The 19,028-nt window shown below is 49.9% G+C and overlaps 1 non-coding gene across 1 annotated transcript; it reads right to left on the reverse strand.

Annotated features, from left to right (window-relative positions):
* Positions 1-1,261: 1,261 nt before the first annotated feature.
* Positions 1,262-1,334, reverse strand: trnaf-gaa (transfer RNA phenylalanine (anticodon GAA)). Its single transcript has one exon. It is a non-coding gene; the product is annotated as a tRNA-Phe (tRNA).
* Between the last annotated feature and the right edge of the window lie 17,694 nt (positions 1,335-19,028).

Raw genomic sequence — 19,028 nt, forward strand, 5'->3', positions numbered from 1 at the left:
GATTCCTGAAACCAAAACACACAACCGAGTGCCTAACTAACAGCGACAACTGACTCCAGGAGGCACATGAGCGTGGTTGGTTACAGCCAACGAGCTGCTCTGTGGTCAGGCTCCCCAAGGTGCAGGCGATGAAGGGATGATTGGTTCCTGCACCAGCAGCAGCCTGGGAAACCACCTCAGACACACACTTGTGGGGGGGGGGGGGGTGGTTGGAGAGACAATACGACGACTGCCGTAACAGTTTGTCAGTTCAGTTTCCTGTCTGCCTCTTGATAAGACTGAAGGGTCATTGTACGGTCGTAGTTAGAGGTAAACGTTGGCACGGCAGGGCTTTGTAAACTTTCTCTATTGTCTGTTGTCACGGAGACAAAGCACAAAGCTATAACCAAGTCCAAAGCTCAGTCGTTCTTCTTTGTAGTCCAGAATTTACTGCTTACTAGAAAAAATATCCAAAGCTGTAACTGCACATTGAAGAACCTTTTTTTTTTTTTTTAGCCATGTCACTCTATTCTTTGTTGCATCCCTTATCCATTCACCGACACTCTCTATGCTCAGTGTATCTTTCTGTGTGTTTTTACACCGGGTTTGAACTTCATGCAAAAAAAAAAATGTATTGACGGAATTACTTGCAATTAGGAAATGTGGGTCATACAAAGGGTACAATATCCATAAAAAAACCATCAGGTTAATAAACAACCGTTGATGCAGCTGGAAGTGTCCAAGAAAGCAATGATTTCAGTGTGGATGGCTCGCGAACTCATGCAGCAGAAGAGCATGGCTCAACGGTTACTTTCAGCCTGTCCACCTGTGGTGCCCCTGGAGATAACTGGCCAGGGACCAACAACATCTACACCAACATACGTGAAGGGTGGGGATACTTGTAAGCCTTCTGGTGGCAGGTCATCCATGATCTGTTCTTCTAATCTGCGATGCAGCTGCCCACATGTCACACACTTGTGTAAGACTGAAGAAATGAGTCGCTTCCCACCAATGACCCAGTAGCCTGCTGCTCTGAGGGCCCCTTCAGTAAAATGCTGACTTTGATGTTTGACTTGTTCATGATACTGTCTCACCAGAAGCAGGGAAATGTGGCTGCTCTTGGGCAAGATGATCAGGTTCTTTTCTGCTGTGTGGATTTGCGCGTGTTTCAGTCTGCCTCCGACGCAAATTAAGCCCTCTCTCATAAAAGGATTAAGCCTTTCTAGCGCACTGTTTTTGGGCACTGCCTGATGTACCCTGTGACTGCAAAGTTCTTATAGCCTGCAAAAACCCGGGATTTAACCAGGGACCTTTAGAACTTCAGTCTAACACTCTCCCAAATGAGCTATTTTGGCACAGATTGCTCATAAAATTCAATTTGATTGTGGCTCAGTAGATTTGCAAGTACACTAATAAGCAATATTATGTCATATAACGTACCCCCTCATACTACATATAACTCCTCCCCCTCCTCCTCTCTGGAGGGCATCGTGCAGGCTGACAGTTTGAGTTTAAGTGAGTTTAGAGAGTTCAGTTGCTTTGCCATTGTAGCGCGTACGCAGTCAGAAAATATGGATTGCTGCACTACTTATTTGGCAACCTCAGGAACTCACATACCGATATGATTGGCTCTGGAACCCAGAAGTGTGACAGTCCAGCCCCGCCCATCGGAGTTGTTCTGTCCTGAAATTGAAACTTTTGAAAGAAAAAAAACTTGATGAAGACATTTGTTGATGGAGACAACATATTATTGAAAGGGAATGTTTCTTCGATGACATGTGAAAAATGGGAAGAGTAAATTTCTTAGTTATGGTGCCTTTAAGCTATCAGTTTGACAATGGCAGCGTTCACACATTCACTGATTGGCTTCATCATTGGGTTTATTGGAGGAAAGCAGTGGAATACCTTCCAGGATTTGCACATTTGCGTTTCTGCATACAAATTTTAATTGACAGCTATCTTACACTTTAAAAAATGCTCCCTATCCAAAATAATGTAATTCAAAATTAATTATGCGCATTTATGTTTTTCCAAAATTATTTGGCGCCCCTAAGAAATCACTTCTTGTCTCCAAGTGGGGTCGGGACCCCAAGGTTGCGAATGGCTGTCGTAACTAATGGCACTATTGCACATGCGCGAGGAGATGGACTATATCAACGAGGAGATGGACTATATCAACAGCGGTGGCTAAACATCTGTGTACTTGTCATTGTTAATGTGTATTGTTTTCTGCATGCATATGTGTATGAGGTGTCATTACTAAAACAAACAGCGCTGACTTGTGGCCTGATGTGAAAACTACAGAATTTCAGAATTTCAGTTGTCAGAATTTCATGTCAGCATCAGTTTGAAGGGCTGCAGTCAGGTTGAATGGTATCTGCCAATGACTCCTTCTCACACAGCAGAGGCATTTCAAGAGCTTTACCTGGACAAATGCATACAGATATTGATAAGAATCTTCATACTGCCCTATGATGATTATTGGATCATGGTTATTTCTTTCTGCCAATCAAAGTTGCAATTTTCACTGACATATATGTTTGATGAAATACATAAGTGTTAATTTTCTCAAGAAACTACATAGTGTTACTAGAAGTAGATGTTAAAGGGGAAGAGAAACACACAGAATACTCCTGATCTATGGAAAAATGGGATAAAGACCTGTAATGCAAACAATTTCTCATGAGAAAGAAATTACAAGTAAAAAAAAAACAAACACTGGCAGTGATTCAGAGGAGGAGATCAACCTGCATCACCCAATATGTACACAGAAATGTAATCAGAAATAATCATTGTTCCTGTTGCTCTAAATGGTTGCATTTGAAGAAAAAAATTAAAAAAAAGTAAGAGAGAGGAGCCACAGGACAGGAAGTAAACAGATCCTGGCACTGGAGCTCTCTCTTTCTTTCTCCGTTAACTTTGATGCTACAGCTGTATAATATGTCTGCATAGATATGCTTCAATCCATCCACTCTTTTCATGATATATTTCTACTGAGGCTCTCCTTAAATAAATGTCTGGAGGGAACAAGCCTGTGCAGAATGAGCAGAATAAAGTCGTGTTATTTAAATATGAGACATCTTAAAGCCGCTCATTAATTAGAATAAACTGGCAGGTTAATTCCAAATAAAGATTTCAGGTGCTTTCATGGTCATTTTATAGCATAATTAACTTATTTTTTTCTTAGAATTAAAAGTCCCATAGTCATAGCCACCCCGCCCTCCCCACCCCGCAAAGCAGCTTGGGCTGCTCCAGCCCGGGGCGCTAAACCAGCAAGGACCACCACTGCTCTCAGCTCCTCCGCTTGAACGAGGACCAGAGTCCACAGCGCTCCATCTCCGGCTACAGCCTCCGTTTCCTCACCTCGTCTGCTGGACGCTCTCTCACGGCCGTCACCGGGGCAGCAGGCGGGGAGGGGGTGCGGCGCAGGGTTCCCTCGGCTCGGCCTGACCCCGGAACGTGAGCTCGGAACCGGACCTGTCCGCGCTGCGTCCCGCCCTGCCGTCACTCCGCGTGCCCGCCGGGTTCACAACCCGGCCGTAGCCCGGGTCAGGCGGTGGGGTTTAATGTTCGCTCAATGCAGACTTTCAGTACATTAATCGTATCACGCATGCACGCGCACATCGCATACACACACATTCACATACTTTTCTTTTTCAATCTGTCTTTGGGGGAAAACAGTCTCGACTCAAGTCCAAGTAAAAGTTGTAAGTCAACTCGAGAATCATCAAATTCATGAATCGAGTCAGACTCGATTCATGAATCATGAACTGAGTCTGACTCGATTCCATGTCATGTGACCAGAGTCCAACTCCGTTTCTATAGCAACTCTTTGATCAATTCTGATTTCAGATTCAAATCTGCAGGCCAGTTTAAACTAGATTTCATTTTAAATTTTTGCGACCTCCAGTGCAGACATAGCCTCTTGCTGTCGACCTTTATGATCCAGCCATTAAAAAACTGCCCTTGTAATTGTTTAGCGAGCTTTTGGCTTCCAATTCTTACTGAATTCAAGTTTTCCAGCGCGTTTTACGGAGGACAAACCCTCAGGAGAACCAACCGCTCACTGAGAAATGTAAGAACCTTTGTTTTCAAGTTAATATTTCACATTATTACTGGATATAAACAACAAAAGTGTTTTACACCAACGTTTTCTGAATTGGCAACACTCCTTAACAACTTTACTGGCTTTTACTGTTTCATTTTGCTCATATTGTTAGATTTAGCAGATGTGTGTGTGTGAGACAGGTGTATATTGGACATTTGTGAAAGCAACATGTTCTGAACCAATGTATTTACAGCAGTCATCCAAGATGAACCAGTTTGCACCGAGTGGGCTTCATCGAGAGCCTCAGACGTGCCCCCAACTGGGGTCCCACGCATAGTGACCGCCGAAAGTCCCACGTGCGCCCAGGGTATGAGCCCTACTCTCACCCTCGACTGTAGCGCCACCACGTTCCTACATGCCTCCAGCAGGAGCCCCACCCAGGCACCCAGCAGAAACCCCACTCGCCGGGGCCCCAGGTATGGAGATCATTTTGTTTCTTTATTATTCAATCAATCATGGAAACATAGAATCACACTTCCATGTAGTGGCTACGCACTTCCTGGCAACACATAAGGCCAAAGCCAGAAACTTCTTTTGAGTTCTTCCCAAATGAGCTTCAATATTTTTTAAATCCCCTAACAAGCACATTTGAGGACATGATGAGAGATGTACTCCCAGGAGTCTTGTTATAATGTCTGACAAATCATGCCAGAATGTATTAAGTTTAGTGGAAGACCATATGCAGTGCAGGAAGGAGCCCTTCAATACCACATCAAAAGCACAAGCTGGATATCTCAGGTTTATATTTATGCAGCTTCTCTGGCGTGATGTAGGTTTGATGGAGAAAGTTATAATTTGGTCAGCCTGTATCTGGAATTAATTGTGGTAGTTAAACTTTTTTGACGTAAGTCAGACCAGAGCTCTGGACGAATTGACATATTCAAGTTCAACTCCCATCTCTCCCTTTACTTATGGAGACCTGGTTTTGTAGTATCCTCCATCAGGAGAGAGTACACTTTTGAAATAAGACGAGGTGCATTGCCCTCATGAAGTAGTCTCTCCAGCTCACTGAGTGTAGGCAGAGTCATTTGATGTTTTACGAAAGGATCTTAACTGCAAGTAACAGAAGAAGTTTCTGCTCGACAGATCATACTTCCTCCTCAGGTCCTCAAAAGACAAAAGAGATCCATTCTCATAACAGTCCTCCAGATAGCGGACTCCTTTCTGGTGCCAGATTTCCAAGGTCTTATTGTCCAGTGACATGGGTATGAGTCCATTCTGTTTCAGAGGTGTTTTGGGTAACAAATTATTTTCCAGTCCAACATTTTTACGAACTTCGTACCATGTTTTGATGACATGTATTAATACAGGGTTGTCAGTTGTAATAGAAATAGTTTTGGGTGTCCACTTATAAACAAAATCCGCAGGGACAGTTCTTTGAGTGCATGCATTCCAATTAAAACCCACAGTGGGATATTTTCCCTACCAAAAAGAAAAGAAACAAGTTGCATTTGGGCTGCCAAATAATGCTTTTTCAGATTTGGTAATTTAAGACCCCCCAATTTAAAATCCCAGGTAAGTTTTTCAGTTGAAACCCTTGGAGGTTTATCATTGCATGTGAATTGTCTAATATGTTTATTAAGGTTCTTTAAAAAAACTGAGTGGTAATGGAATCGATAAGGACTTGAAAGAGGTATTGCAGTCTAGGCAATATGTTCATTTTAACACAATTTATCTGGCCAATCAAGGTGATAGGTATATTTATCATTTTTTTCAGATCCTGTGTTATTTGACTAATTAGTGTCACATAATTAAGATTGTACAGATTCTTTAAATTTTTATCCACCATTATTCCAAGGTATCTTATCCCCTCTGGGGACCATTTAAATGGGCTCCTCTGTTGATATTCCACATAATCAAAGTCTGAGAGGGGAAGAATTTAACTTTTTTCATAATTCACTTTATATCCTGAAACAAACCCAGAATTATGTAAAATTGATTGTAATTTAGCCAGAGAATTGAACGGGTTTGTTAAATACAGAATAATATCATCTGCCATAAGATTAACTTTATGTGTCGTCCTACCCACTTTTACCCCCTTTATCTCTGAATCTTGCCTGATTAACTCGGCCAAAGGCTCAATGACTATAACAAAAAGGCCAGGGGATAAGGGGCAACCTTGTCAGCTCGACCTGTTCAGGGGGAAAACAGTGGAAATTTGTCCGTTAGTAATAATTTTAGCTTGTGGTTTTCTATAAAGTGTATTAATCCAATTAATAGAATAAGAACCAAACCCAAATGTAGGTAATACCTTGAATAAATAAGGCCATTCAAGCCTGTCAAAGGCTTTTTCAGCATCTAAAGTGACAGCTATACTGGGTTCAGCTCTGGATGTTGCCTTATGAATAATATTAAACAACCTGCATAAATTATTGGCAGAGGATCTCTTCTGAATAAAACCCACCTGGTCTGGGTGTATCAGTTTTGGTAAATATTTACTCAGCCTATTTGCTAGAGCTTTAGAAATCACTTTACAATCAGTATTCAAAAGGGAGATCGGTCTATAAGATGAGCACTTTAGGGGATCTTTGTTTTTTTTAGGGATCACTGTAATTATAGCCGAAAAAAAGGAGTCAGGAAGTCTTTGTGTTCTGGATGCTAGATTTATTACATCCATAAGAAGAGGCACAAGCAAATCCTTAAACTCTTTATAAAATTCAGGAGGAAACCCATCTTCCCCTGGTGATTTATTGGATTGTAAAGAAGATAAAGCCTCCTGTATTTCTTTTGAAGTAAATGGGAGATCTGGATCCCTCTTGTCCTAGATTAGATAAAAATGTATCGACTGCAGACAGATCTTCCGGCGATTCTAATTTATATAGATTAACATAAAAGTTTTTGAAGGTTTCATTTATTTCTTTTGGATTTTGAGTAATACATCCACATTCATTTTCAATTTTATTAATTGTTTTTAAACTTCCCTCTCTTTTTAACTGCCTTTGTTTTGTTCTCAAAATATTCTTCTCAGCTCTATAAGTACTTAATGTATTATACTTAAGTTTTTTATTGACCAATAAATTGTAAGTCTTTTTATCTTAATGATGTTGAAAATTTTTCTCCAGGCTCAGAATTTCACTCTCTAAAATTTCCAATTCTGCTGTCTAAGATTTTTTTTAAGTCTATTTTTATAGGAAATGATCTGTCCTCTTAAATAAGCTTTTAATGTATCCCATAATATGAAACTATTTAGTGAGGAGGCGCAATTTGTTTCACAAAATAGTTTGATTTTTTTCCCTGATAAAAGTACAGAAGTCAGTTTTCTTTGGGAGGGTTGGATTCAAAGGCCACCTGTATAAAGTTGGTCCTTTTTCTGGCATTTCTTTAGACAGAGTAAGGGGGGAATGATCAGAGAGAATCCTTGGTAAATATTCGGACTCTAATGCTCTGTAACTCAACTGTGTTGACAGTAAGAAAAAAATCGATTCTTGTATGTGAATTATTACGGCCCGAATAATATGAGTAGTCTATGTTTTGGGGCTGCATCTGCCTCTAGACGTCTGCTAGATTTAAATCATTCATAAATGACAAAGTAGTTAAGGCTGAGTTTGTTTTGGAAATGGAGGTTGAAGATTTATCCAGTACTGGATCCAAACAGAAGTTGAAGTCTCCTCCCATAAGAATATGTTTATGACCTCCTGAAAAATGTCCTGGATAAAAGAAACATCATCATAGTTTGGAGAACAAAGATTTAGCAAAGTCATTGTTCTAAGTAAAGTTGACAATTTATCAAAACGTAGCGGCCTAATGGGTCAGTAATTGTATTATGGATAGTGATGACAATATTTTTATTTATCAAAATAGCGATTCCTCTTGCCTTGGAGTTAAAAGACAAGGAGAAAACCTGGCCTATCCACCCTCTCTTTAATTTTTTGTGCTCTTCTATAGTGAGATAAGTCTCCTTAATAAAGGCTATATCAGTTTTAATCTTTTTAAAGTATTTTAGCACTCTTTTTCATTTGACAGGCCCATTTAAGCCATTAACATTAAAACTGACAAATTTTACAACCTTGTTCATGAGAAAAAAAAAGTGGTTTGACCTCATAGCCTCTCAGCAAAAAAACTGAAGAAAATGCCTCTCTTACAATAAAACTAAGCATAAAAAAAAACAGAAGAAACTAAACCCTTCCCCCTCCCTTTAAGTACCGACTCCCTCGGCACAATCCAAACTTACCAACCGGGATCTCCATTGAGCGCTTCCGAAACACAACATACTTAACTAATACTTTGCTTGGCCAGGAGCCCCAGGTACATAAACTTATAATTATTTGTCATAAAATAACACAATATAAACATTTTCACATCCGCTCTAACTATGAATGTAATAGTTGAAACTGCCTTTCAAGTGCAGTACCCAAACAATCACTTTTTTGATAATATATCCAGAACCAGACTAGAAGAAATAACACAACAACAGGAGAAATTATGAATCATGAATAAAAGATCACTTTGTGGTAGGTGGGTGTGCTCTGAAAGAACGAAACCGATGCCGATATGAATGAATGACCTGAGGGAATGAGCTCTTTGCTTATTATTAATAGTGGAGATTAATGTGAACACAGGACTGAAGGGAAACTGCTCAAAGTCAAGTTTGACTCCGCGAGATTTGAAAGAGTGAGGAGCCGATTCTCTGATGAAGAATCTTCTAGTCTGTTCCACAGCGACTCCACACACTAGAAGATCAGGAGAGGAAGATCTGGTGCGATCTGTCCTCTGTTGTCGTCTAGTGTGTGGTCTCTAATCGGGGAAGACTTAAAAAAGCCTGTAATGTGTACTGGCCTTTACCGAATGCGGAAGCAGCCAGCAACAGTGCGGACAGGCGGTGGAGCGAGGTCAAAACGACCAATAGGAGCTCTTCTCTCTTCCACCAGTGTTGGCCCTGCCCATTGGGTTCAGTCAGATTCGCAGGCAAAACTTTTGGATTTGCAAGCAAAACTTTAGAATTCAAAACCAAAGCTTTTTTCTGTTTTGATCTAAAAAAAAAAAAAAAAAAAGAAAAAAATTTGGTGGGGTTGCCACTTAAATTATTTAGTTCTCAGATCTATTCTATTTGATTAAACTTTTATTTTTTAATTGCAACTTTATGTTTTTTGGTCTCAACTCTCTTTTTTGTTTGCAAAACCATTTTTGATTGATTGAATAATAAAGAAACAAAATGATCTCCATACCCAGGCACATTCCCGACAAGAGCCCCGTGTGCGCCCAGGGTACGAGCCCTACGTTCACCCCCAGCAGAAGCCACACCCAGGCACCCAGCAGAAACTCCACCCGCTGGGGCCCCAGGCACATTCTCGGCAAGAGCCCCGCGTGCGCCCAGGTTACGAGCTCTACATTCACCCCCGGCAGAAGCTCCACCCAGGACCACAGCAGGAACACCAGCCAGAGCCCCAGCAGAAGCTCCACCCAGGCCCCCCGCTGAAAAACAATATGTGCCCCCAGCTGGAGCCTAACGCACATTCCCGGCGAGAGCCCCGCGTGCGCCAAGGGTTTCAGCCCTACATCTGCCCCCACCAAAAGCTCCATCCAGGCCCCCAGCAGGAGCCCAAACCAGATCCCCAGCAGAAAAAACATGTTCATCATTAGCTGGGGCCCCGCGCACATTCCCAGCACCAGCCCCGCATGCCCCCAGGGTTTAAGTCCTACATGTGCCCCCACCAGAAGCCCCACCCAAACCCACAGCAGTAACCTCATCCAGGCCCCCAGCAGCAGCCCCCCTCAGCCCCCACCAGCAGCCCCACCCAGGCCCCTTAGGCCCCCAGCAGCAGCCTCGCTCAGCCCCCAGCAGCAGCCCTCCTCATGCCCCCCTCAGGCCCCCAGTAGCAGCCCTCCTCAGGCCCCCAGCAGCAGCCCACCTCAGGCCCCCAGCAGCAGCCCTCCTCCGGCCCCCCTCAGGACCCCAGCAGCAGTCGGCCTCAAGCCCCTCAGGCCCCCAGAAGCAGCCCACCTCAGGCCCACCTCAGGCCTCCAGCAGCAGCCCTACCCAGCCCACCTCAGGCCTCTGGCAGCAGTCCTCCTCTGGCCCCCTTCAGGCCTCCAGCAGCAGCCCTTCTCAGGCCCCCCTCAGGCCCCCAGCAGCAGCCCTCCTCCGGCCCCCCTCAGGCCCCTCAGGCCCCCATCAGCAGCCGTACTCAGGCCCCTCAGGCCACCAGTAGCAGGCCTACTCAGGCCCCTCTCAGGCCCCTCTCAGGCCCCTCAGGCCACCAGTAGCAGCCCTCCTCAGGCCCACCTCAGGCCTCCAGCAGCAGCCCTACCCAGCCCACCTCAGGCCTCCAGCAGCAGCCCTACCCAGCCCACCTCAGGCCCCCAGCAGCAGCCCTCGTCAGGCCACCCTCAGGCCCCCAGCAGCAGCCCTTCTCAGGCCCCTCAGGCCCCCAGTAGCAGCACTCCTCAGGCCCCCCTCAGGCCCCTGAGCCTCCCAGCAGCAGCCCCCACTTTGGCCTCTCAGGCCCCCAGCAGCAGTCCTCCTCAGGCCCCCTCAGGCCCTCAGCAGCAGTCCTCCTCCGGCCCCCCGCAGGCCCCCAGCAGCAGCCCTCCTCAAGCCCCCCTCAGGCCCCCAGCAGCAGCCCTCCTCAGGCCCCTCAGGCCTCCAGCAGCAGCCCTCCTCCGGCCCCCCTCAGGCCCCCAGCAGCAGCCCTCCTCCGGCCCCCCTCAGGCCCCTCAGGCCCCTAGCAGCAGCCGTCCTCAGGCCCCCAGTAGCAGCCCTCCTCCGGCCCCCCACAGGCCCCAGCAGCAGCCCTTCTCAGGCCCCTCAGGCCCCCAGTAGCAGCACTCCTCAGGCCCCCCTCGGGCCCGTGAGCCCCCCAGCAGCAGCCCCCACCTTGGCCTCTCAGGCCCCCAGCAGCAGTCCTCCTCAGGCCCCCTCAGGCCCCCAGCAGCAGCCCTCCTCAGGCCCTCCTCTGGCCCCTCAGGCCCCTAGCAGAAGCCGTCCTCAGGCCTCCAGCAGCAGTCCTCCTCAGGCCCCCCTCAGGCCCCTCTCAGGCCTCCGGCAGCAGCTCTCCTCAGGCCCCCCTCAGGCCCCCAGCAGCAGCCCTCCTCCGGCCCCCCTCAGGCCCCCAGCAGCAGCCCTCCTCAAGCCCCCCTCAGGCCCCCAGCAGCAGCCCTCCTCAGGCCCCTCAGGCCTCCAGCAGCAGCCCTCCTCCGGCCCCACTCAGGCCCCCCTCAGGCCTCCGGCAGCAGCCCTCCTCAGGCCCCCCTCAGGCCCCCAGCAGCAGCCCTCCTCCAGCCCCCCTCAGGTGCCCAGCAGTAGCCCTCCTCAGGCCCCTCAGGCCTCCAACAGCAGCCCTCCTCAGGCCCCTCAGGCCTCCAGCAGCAGCCCTCCTCCGGCCCCCCTCAGGCCCCCAGCAGCAGCCCTCCACCGGCCCCCCTCAGGCCCCTCAGGCACCCAGCAGCAGCCGTCCTCAGGCCCCCAGTAGAAGCCCTCCTCAGGCCCCTCAGGCCCCCAGCAGCAGCCCTCGTCAGGCCCCCCTCAGGCCTCCAGCAGCAGCCCTCCCCAGGCCCCCCTCAGGCAACAAGCAGCAGCCCTCCCCAGTCCCCCCTCAGGCCCCCAGCAGCAGCCCTCCTCCGGCCCCCCTCAGGCCCCTCAGGCCCCTAGCAGAAGCCGTCCTCAGGCCCCTCAGGCCTCCAGCAGCAGTCCTCCTCAGGCCCCCCTCAGGCCACCCTCAGGCCCCCAGCAGCAGCCCTCCTCCAGCCCCCCTCAGGTGCCCAGTAGCAGTCATTGTCAGGCCCCCCTCAGCCCCCTGCAGCAGCCCTTCTCAGGCCCGCAGTAGCAACACTCCTCAGGCCCCCCTCGGGTCCCTCAGGCCCCCAGCAGCAGCCCCCCTTAGGCCTCTCAGGCCCCCAGCAGCAGTCCTCCTCAGGCCCCGTCAGGGCCTCAGCAGCAGCCCTCCTCCGGCCCCCCTCAGACCCCCATCAGCAGCCCTCCTCCAGCCCCCCTCAGGCCCACAGCAGCAGCCCTCCTCCGGCCCCCCTCAGGCCCCTCAGGCCCCTCGCAGAAGCCGTCCTCAGGCCCCTCAGGCCTCCAGCAGCAGCCCTCCTCAGGCCCCCCTCAGGCCACCCTCAGGCCCCCAGCAGCAGCCCTCCTCCGGCCCCCCTCAGGCCCCCAGCAGCAGCCCTCCTCCAGCCCCCCTCAGGTGCCCAGTAGCAGTCATTGTCAGGCCCCCCTCAGCCCCCTGCAGCAGCCCTTCTCAGGCCCGCAGTAGCAACACTCCTCAGGCCCCCCTCGGGTCCCACAGGCCCCCAGCAGCAGCCCCCCTTAGGCCCCAGGCCCCCAGCAGCAGTCCTCCTCAGGCCCCGTCAGGGCCTCAGCAGCAGCCCTCCTCCGGCCCCCCTCAGACCCCCATCAGCAGCCCTCCTCCAGCCCCCCTCAGGCCCACAGCAGCAGCCCTCCTCAGGCCCTCCTCTGGCCCCTCAGGCCCCTAGCAGAAGCCGTACTCAGGCCCCTCAGGCCTCCAGCAGCAGTCCTCCTCAGGCCCCCCTCAGGCCCCCCTCAGGCCCCCGGCAGCAGCCCTCCTCAGGCCCCCCTCAGGCCCCCAGCAGCAGCCCTCCGCCGGTCCCCCTCAGGCCCCCAGCAGCAGCCCTCCTCCGGCCCCCCTCAGGCCCCCAGGCCCCCAGTAGCAGCCCTCCTCAGGCCCCCCTCAGGCCCCCAGGCCCCCAGTAGCAGCCCTCCTCAGGCCCCCCTCAGGCCCCCAGCAGCAGCCCTCCTCCAGCCCCCCGTCAGGCCCCCAGCAGCAGCCCTCCTCCGGCCCCCCTCAGGCCCCTCAGGCACCCAGCAGCAGCCGTCCTCAGGCCCCCAGTAGAAACCCTCTTCAGGCCCCTCAGGCCCCCAGCAGCAGCCCTCGTCAGGCCCCCCTCAGGCAACCAGCAGCAGCCCTCCCCAGGCCCCCCTCAGGCCCCCAGCAGCAGCCCTCCTCAAGCCCCCCTCAGGCCTCCAGCAGCAGCCCTCCTCAGGCCCCCAGCAGCAGCCCTTCTCCGGCCCCTCTCAGGCCCCTCAGGCCCCCAGCAGCAGCCGCCCTCAGGCCCCCAGTAGCAGCCCCCCTCAGGCCCCCCTCAGGCCCCCAGCAGCAGCCCTGCTCAGGCCCCCCTCAGGCCCTCAGCTGCACCCCTCCTCTGGCCTCCCTCAGGCCCCTCAGGCCCCCAGTAGCAGTCCTCGTCAGGCCCCTCTCAGGCCTCCAGCAGCAGCCCTCCTCAGGCCCCCCCTCAGGCCCCCAGCAGCAGTCCTCCTCAGGCCCACAGCAGCAGCCCTCCTCAGGCCCCCAGAAGCAGCCCTCCTCAGGCCCCCCTCAGGCCCCCAGCAGCAGCCGTCCTCAGGCCCCCATTAGAAGCCCTCCTCAGGCCCCCAGCAGCAGCCCTCCTCCGGCCCCCCTCAGGCCCCTCAGGCCCCCAGCAGCAGCCGTCCTCAGGCCCCCATTAGAAGCCCTCCTCAGGCCCCCAGCAGCAGCCCTCCTCCGGCCCACCTCAGGCCTCCAGCAGCAGCCCTCCTCAGGCCCCCCTCAGGCCTCCAGCAGCAGCCCTCCTCAGGCCCCCCTCAGGCCCCCAGCAGCAGCCCTCCTCCGTCCCCCAGCAGCAGTCCCCCTCAGGCCCTCCTCAGGCCCCTCAGGCCCCCAGTAGCAGCCCTCCTCAGGCCCCCCTCAGGCCCCCCAGGCCCCCAGCAGCAACCCCCCTCAGGCCCCCAGCAGAAGCCCTCCTCAGGCCCCCATTCGGCCCCTCAGGCCCCCAGCAGCAGCCCTCCGCAGGCTTCCCTCAGGCCCTCAGCAGCAGCCCTCCTCCGGCCCCCCTCAGGCCTCCAGCAGCAGCCTTCCTCAGGCCCCTCAGGCCCCCAGTAGCAGCCCTCCTCAGGCCCCTCAGGCCCCCAGCAGCAGCCGTCCTCAGGCCCCTCAGACCCCAGCAGCAGCCCCCCTCTGTATATATTGATTAATGTACTGATATCTTCATTATGAAAATGTAAAAAAAATAAATTGAAAAAAAAACAAACAAAAAAACAAATGTTGAGTTGAAGAATGTCTTTGAAAAGTGCAGTTTGCATGTTCACATGATTGAAAAGGAATCTGAAGAACCTTTTAAGCCCACACCTTAATAGGATGGCTTTCAGTTTGTTTTGAAAATTCTACAACTCTGTGTGTGTGTGTGTGTGTGTGTGTGTGTGTGTGTGTGTGTGTGTGTGCGCGCGCGTGCGCGCGTGTAGATACATGAAATACAAAGACTCATCTGTGCTGTCGGTTCAACCTGCATCACCAACAACCCAGCTTCACAACCTTGAATCTAGACATAAAAATTGCAACACAGAGTGCTTCACAGATTAAAAGCAAACTCGCTCCATCCACTCCACCCACCAATCCGTCTTCCCCAAAACCAAAGATACAGCACAAGAACACAGACCATCCCTCCACCCCCCCTTCCTCCACCATAAACTAATGAAGTGAGTATTAAAATAGAATATAAGGCTGGGCACAGATGATTTAGAAGAGCAAACACCCAGGAGCCATCTACATCGAGAGCAGCAGGTCGCCCATGGCAACCAGGGCTCCTGCACAGGACATCCAGAGGAGACGGGGGAGTGATCCCCAAATCTCCAACAAGAACCCACAGCACAGCAGTCTGGCAGCCACAAGCGAGCCCTGCTGCCGATGCAGAGGCCTCCCTCAGAGGAAACACTTGAAAATAACAATAGGTAAAAACATAAAAACTTCAGACTAAAAAAGGCTAAATGAGGCTAAAATATAGAGTAGAGCACAAGCATTATAAAATATTAATAGGATAATGAATAAATACAACATAAATAAGATAAATAAAACAGATTAATAAGTAACAAATGATACCAAATCAAGACTAAACTAAAAATAAATATCAGTTAAAATCTAGACCAAAAAGGTGGGTCTTGAGCCTGCTCTTAAAAATGTGAACATTCTCCGCGTCCCTGAGCTTTTGCGACAAGTCGTTCCAGAGTTTAGGACCACAGAACTTGAAAGATACCTCACCCTGAGTCTTTAAGTTAACATGAGGTATTTGGAGGAGACACTTTCCACAGGAGCGCAAGGTCCACGGAGGCTGATAGGGTAAAAGCAGATCTGAAAGCGAAGAAGGCCCAAGACCATTAAGACACTTAAAAACCATTAAGAGAACCTTAAAATCGATCCTGAGAGACATGGGGAGCCAATGCAGCGATTTTAAAACTGGTGTAATGTGGGCCCGCTTTCTAGTCCTCGTCAGGACACGAGCAGCTGAATTTTGTAAAAGTTGTAAACCTTTAATGCTCTGCTTCGGAAGACCAGAAAGAAGCCATTGCAATAGTCAATATGACTGGTGATAAAAGCATGCATTAGCGTCTCCGTGTTGGCCCGAGAGAGAATAGGGCGGACTCTGGCTATGTTTTTTAAGTGATAAAAACCAACTCTGCCGATGTTTTTAATGTGTTGGATAAAATTCAGCTCAGAATCGAAGATCACATCCAGATTTTTCACTTGCGGTGATGGATTAATAGAAAATTCTTGTAGTTTAGGTAAAATGTGGCACTGGCAACAGGCAAAGGGTAGCACACACTCTGTCAGCATAGATAAGATGCTCTCAATCAGCATTCTGGAGAATGCAGGCAAGTCACTCATCCTGCTGAGTCAACTTAAAACTCGTGTCTGGAGTTTTGAAAGAGAGAGGTTTTTTTAATCCAACGTCTCGAGGTTCCGCGTCCCTCTGCTTTCATGAGCGACCAAGCCGCGCCCTTTTAATTGTGCACGCGCATTATCCCGTCGGGTGAAAATGAGTGCCTCCGAGTCCTACAGCATCCTACATGTTTAGCTGTTTACGGTGGATGTTCAGCAGACAGCGGATATATCCGAGGTAAGCGTGGCGGCTGCTGCGTAGCTAACTCACCTCTGCCTGGGCGAGTGCGCGTGCTCTCTGGCTGCGTGCACATGTTGATTGACAGCATGACAAAGCGGAAGCTCGAACTCTATTGGCTGAAGCTGACCGGAGCTTTTTCGGATAACATGGGGGTCTATGAGACGAAGGCGGAGCTCATAAATACATTTTTATATTGCTTTATGCTCATATTATATTGTAGTATCGAACCAGACTGACACATTTAAGCTCTGTTAAAAAATGATACATACATTGGAAACGAATGGAAACTCCAGACACAAACTTTAACATTAGTTTTACAATCCTCTCGTTTTCGCTTTTACCGTAATACGTGAAATATGTGCGCACTGCTAAACAACGTGTCTGCTCACTTGACTGTCAGAGTGCAGTGGTTTCGCTTTTACCGTAAAGCATAAAATATGTGCAAACGGCTAAACAACGTCGGCTCACTTTGCTGTGTTTTTCAGAGCGCCGGCTGGCTTGACCGCAGTTGTTCACTGACAGGTGTGTGCATGGCGATTGCGGTGAGCAAGCTTTTTTTTAGAGCAAGGGTTCATTATGCGGGACACGGTCTCAATTTGCGGGACGCGGGAAATGGGCTTGAAACGCTGTACGCGCACGCGCTACGCACGACTGGTGGTCACCCTAGCTGGGTCTTTCAGATTAATGTTTTCACATCGATGAGTCCCCAACATAAGTCTGTTTCGTGTTTTCAGGACCAAGATTTGGCTTATACGGAAAGGCAGGTCCAGTGAATCATGTTGTCTGAGTTACGTATAAAGCCGGAACTGACCTGGATGCATGGTCTGCAGGATTGTCATCTGTGTTCACGTAGAACCACTGATCTGGTTTTGTTTACTGATGGATTCGCCGAACTCGATTGTGGACGTAGACATGGAAGTGTTTCATCTGATTGGGATTGTATCCAAGCACGACCTTGCTGTCACAGTAGAACTTACCTGAATCCAGTTTCAGGTCCAGTTCATCTTGGATGAGATCAGCGACTTCCACGGCCAGTACTGCGGCGCACAGTTCAAACCAGGGATGGTGGGTTGGGAGAGAGGAGCTAGTTTGGCTTTCCCGAGAATGAATTCTACACTCACATGTCCATTGCTATGGAATTGTGCCACAGCTCCAATGGCTTTGATGGATGCATCAAAGAACATGCAGAGGTCTTTGTGTTCAGCTGTGGTGAGTGACGTTGGAATATATGCTCTCTTAATATGCCGATTGCTCAAATCATGCAAAGAGTCTCTCCATACCTCCCATTCTTTGAGTTTTCCTTCAGGAAGGGGGGCATCCAAATCACACTTTTCAGTGTAGAATTCCCTCAGCAGATGTTTGCCTTCGATGGTCACAGGAGCAAGCATGCCTAAAGGCTCGTCCATGCTTCACATGTACGCGTTTCCGCGTCCGCTTTGGAAGGTCCGCGCACCACCGATGCGGACGCGCTTTCTCCCATGCTACATTTTGAGCTCAGCTGTGCGCGTCTCATGCAGGCGCGGTGATCCACGCAGCATCGAGAAGCTTTTCCGGCACTACAGACTGTTTATCTGCTCCTTTATTACGGATTATTTAGAGAAAATTAAGCACATACACTGTCAGTACATTATCTTTAAGTATTAAAGTTTATTTAGCCTTTTTTTTTCTGTTTCTGAATCGCGGGGCGGCGCCGGAGCGATTAGTTACTTTTTCACTTCTGTCTGCAGACCTTCTCCTCCCTCCAGACAGTCTCTCTCTCTTTCCACGAGTTTTTCACTCTTTCGGTGTCTTTAAGTGGAGCCATCAGGCTGTATCTCCGTCTACTTTCACTTTTACCGTCATGTTTTGTTTGCTATGGCGCTCTGGCGCAGGCGCACACTTCCGCGACCTGCGCGCAATGCGCAACGCGGTCTCAATTTCTGGCTGCTGCGCGGACGTCCGCGGATCGGTCTGCGCGGACCCTAGCGGACAGGAATTCATGACGATTTTTACGTCACGCGGACCAACGCGCAACGCGCACCCACGCGGACATGTGAAGCATGGACGGGCCTTAAAGGCCTCAGTATGCTCCCCCGTCACCGTGACGTCGTTCCTACGCCGGCAACCCTACGCCGCTACTGAACATATCTTGCTTCTGCGTTAAGGGAACACCCTCCTCTGCAATTTCACCAAGCCACTAGCAGTCACAACAACAATGCGGCTTCCGTAGCTCCGGCTTTACCTAGACATAGATCTATAGACATAGATTTCTAGACATTTGTATCTAGACACGCGTGCACTTACCGAACATATATCTGCATATATGACATATCTGGCGACACCGGGCTGTCGCGGAGGAGTGGTGTGAGTGGACCATGATGAAATATTGGTGAAACTAATGAGTTTTTGGACGATTAAAGCCGTTTTAGGAGCGGCTATACACATAGCCCCGTCTGCTAACAGTGCTAACACTGCTAACAGTATAGGGATGTGGGCCGCTGAATTTTGAATCTAAATTTCTCCCGAAGCACTGTTCGGATCAGAAAAGCATCCCGGGTGAGTTCTACTTCATTCTATAAACAACACGAATGCGGACCAATCACAGCCCTCGACGTTCACGTCACCACGTGTCGCCTCGATGCGAAGTCACGATTTTCGGGAGGCGCACGTCAAGCCCCGGCATAGCCCATCGTAGGGCTATGGCGTAGACGTGGTAGGAATGCCGTTGCGGCGACGGGGTTTACCTAAGCAAGATGGCGATTTGACCCATCTAAGATGGCAATCTGAAACCCAGCACAGCCAATCCTGTCCTGTTTTCTCTGACATCACGCCCTTATGCAAGTTAAGCCCCTCCCACAAGAACGTGCGACGAACGCCCCTCGACCAATCACGGTTAGAACCTCATGGGCTCTTCTGATTGGTCAAAGATACCTGGAACTGTCGAGATTCCTTTTCAGCTCAGAACAGAGACAGATGGAAACACTGCGCCCTCACGGTAGTGCAATTATGCTACACTCCTAAAGGATTATCAATGGATACTCTAAAATTTAATCCAAAGAAAACACAGAAAAATTAGCATTGACTAGCAAAATCCTGCCTGCAGCACCTTCAAGGGATCAAAGATGCTATTCAC

Source organism: Salarias fasciatus, chromosome 5 (assembly GCF_902148845.1).
Source record: "Salarias fasciatus chromosome 5, fSalaFa1.1, whole genome shotgun sequence".
Classification (NCBI taxonomy): Eukaryota; Metazoa; Chordata; class Actinopteri; order Blenniiformes; family Blenniidae; genus Salarias; species Salarias fasciatus.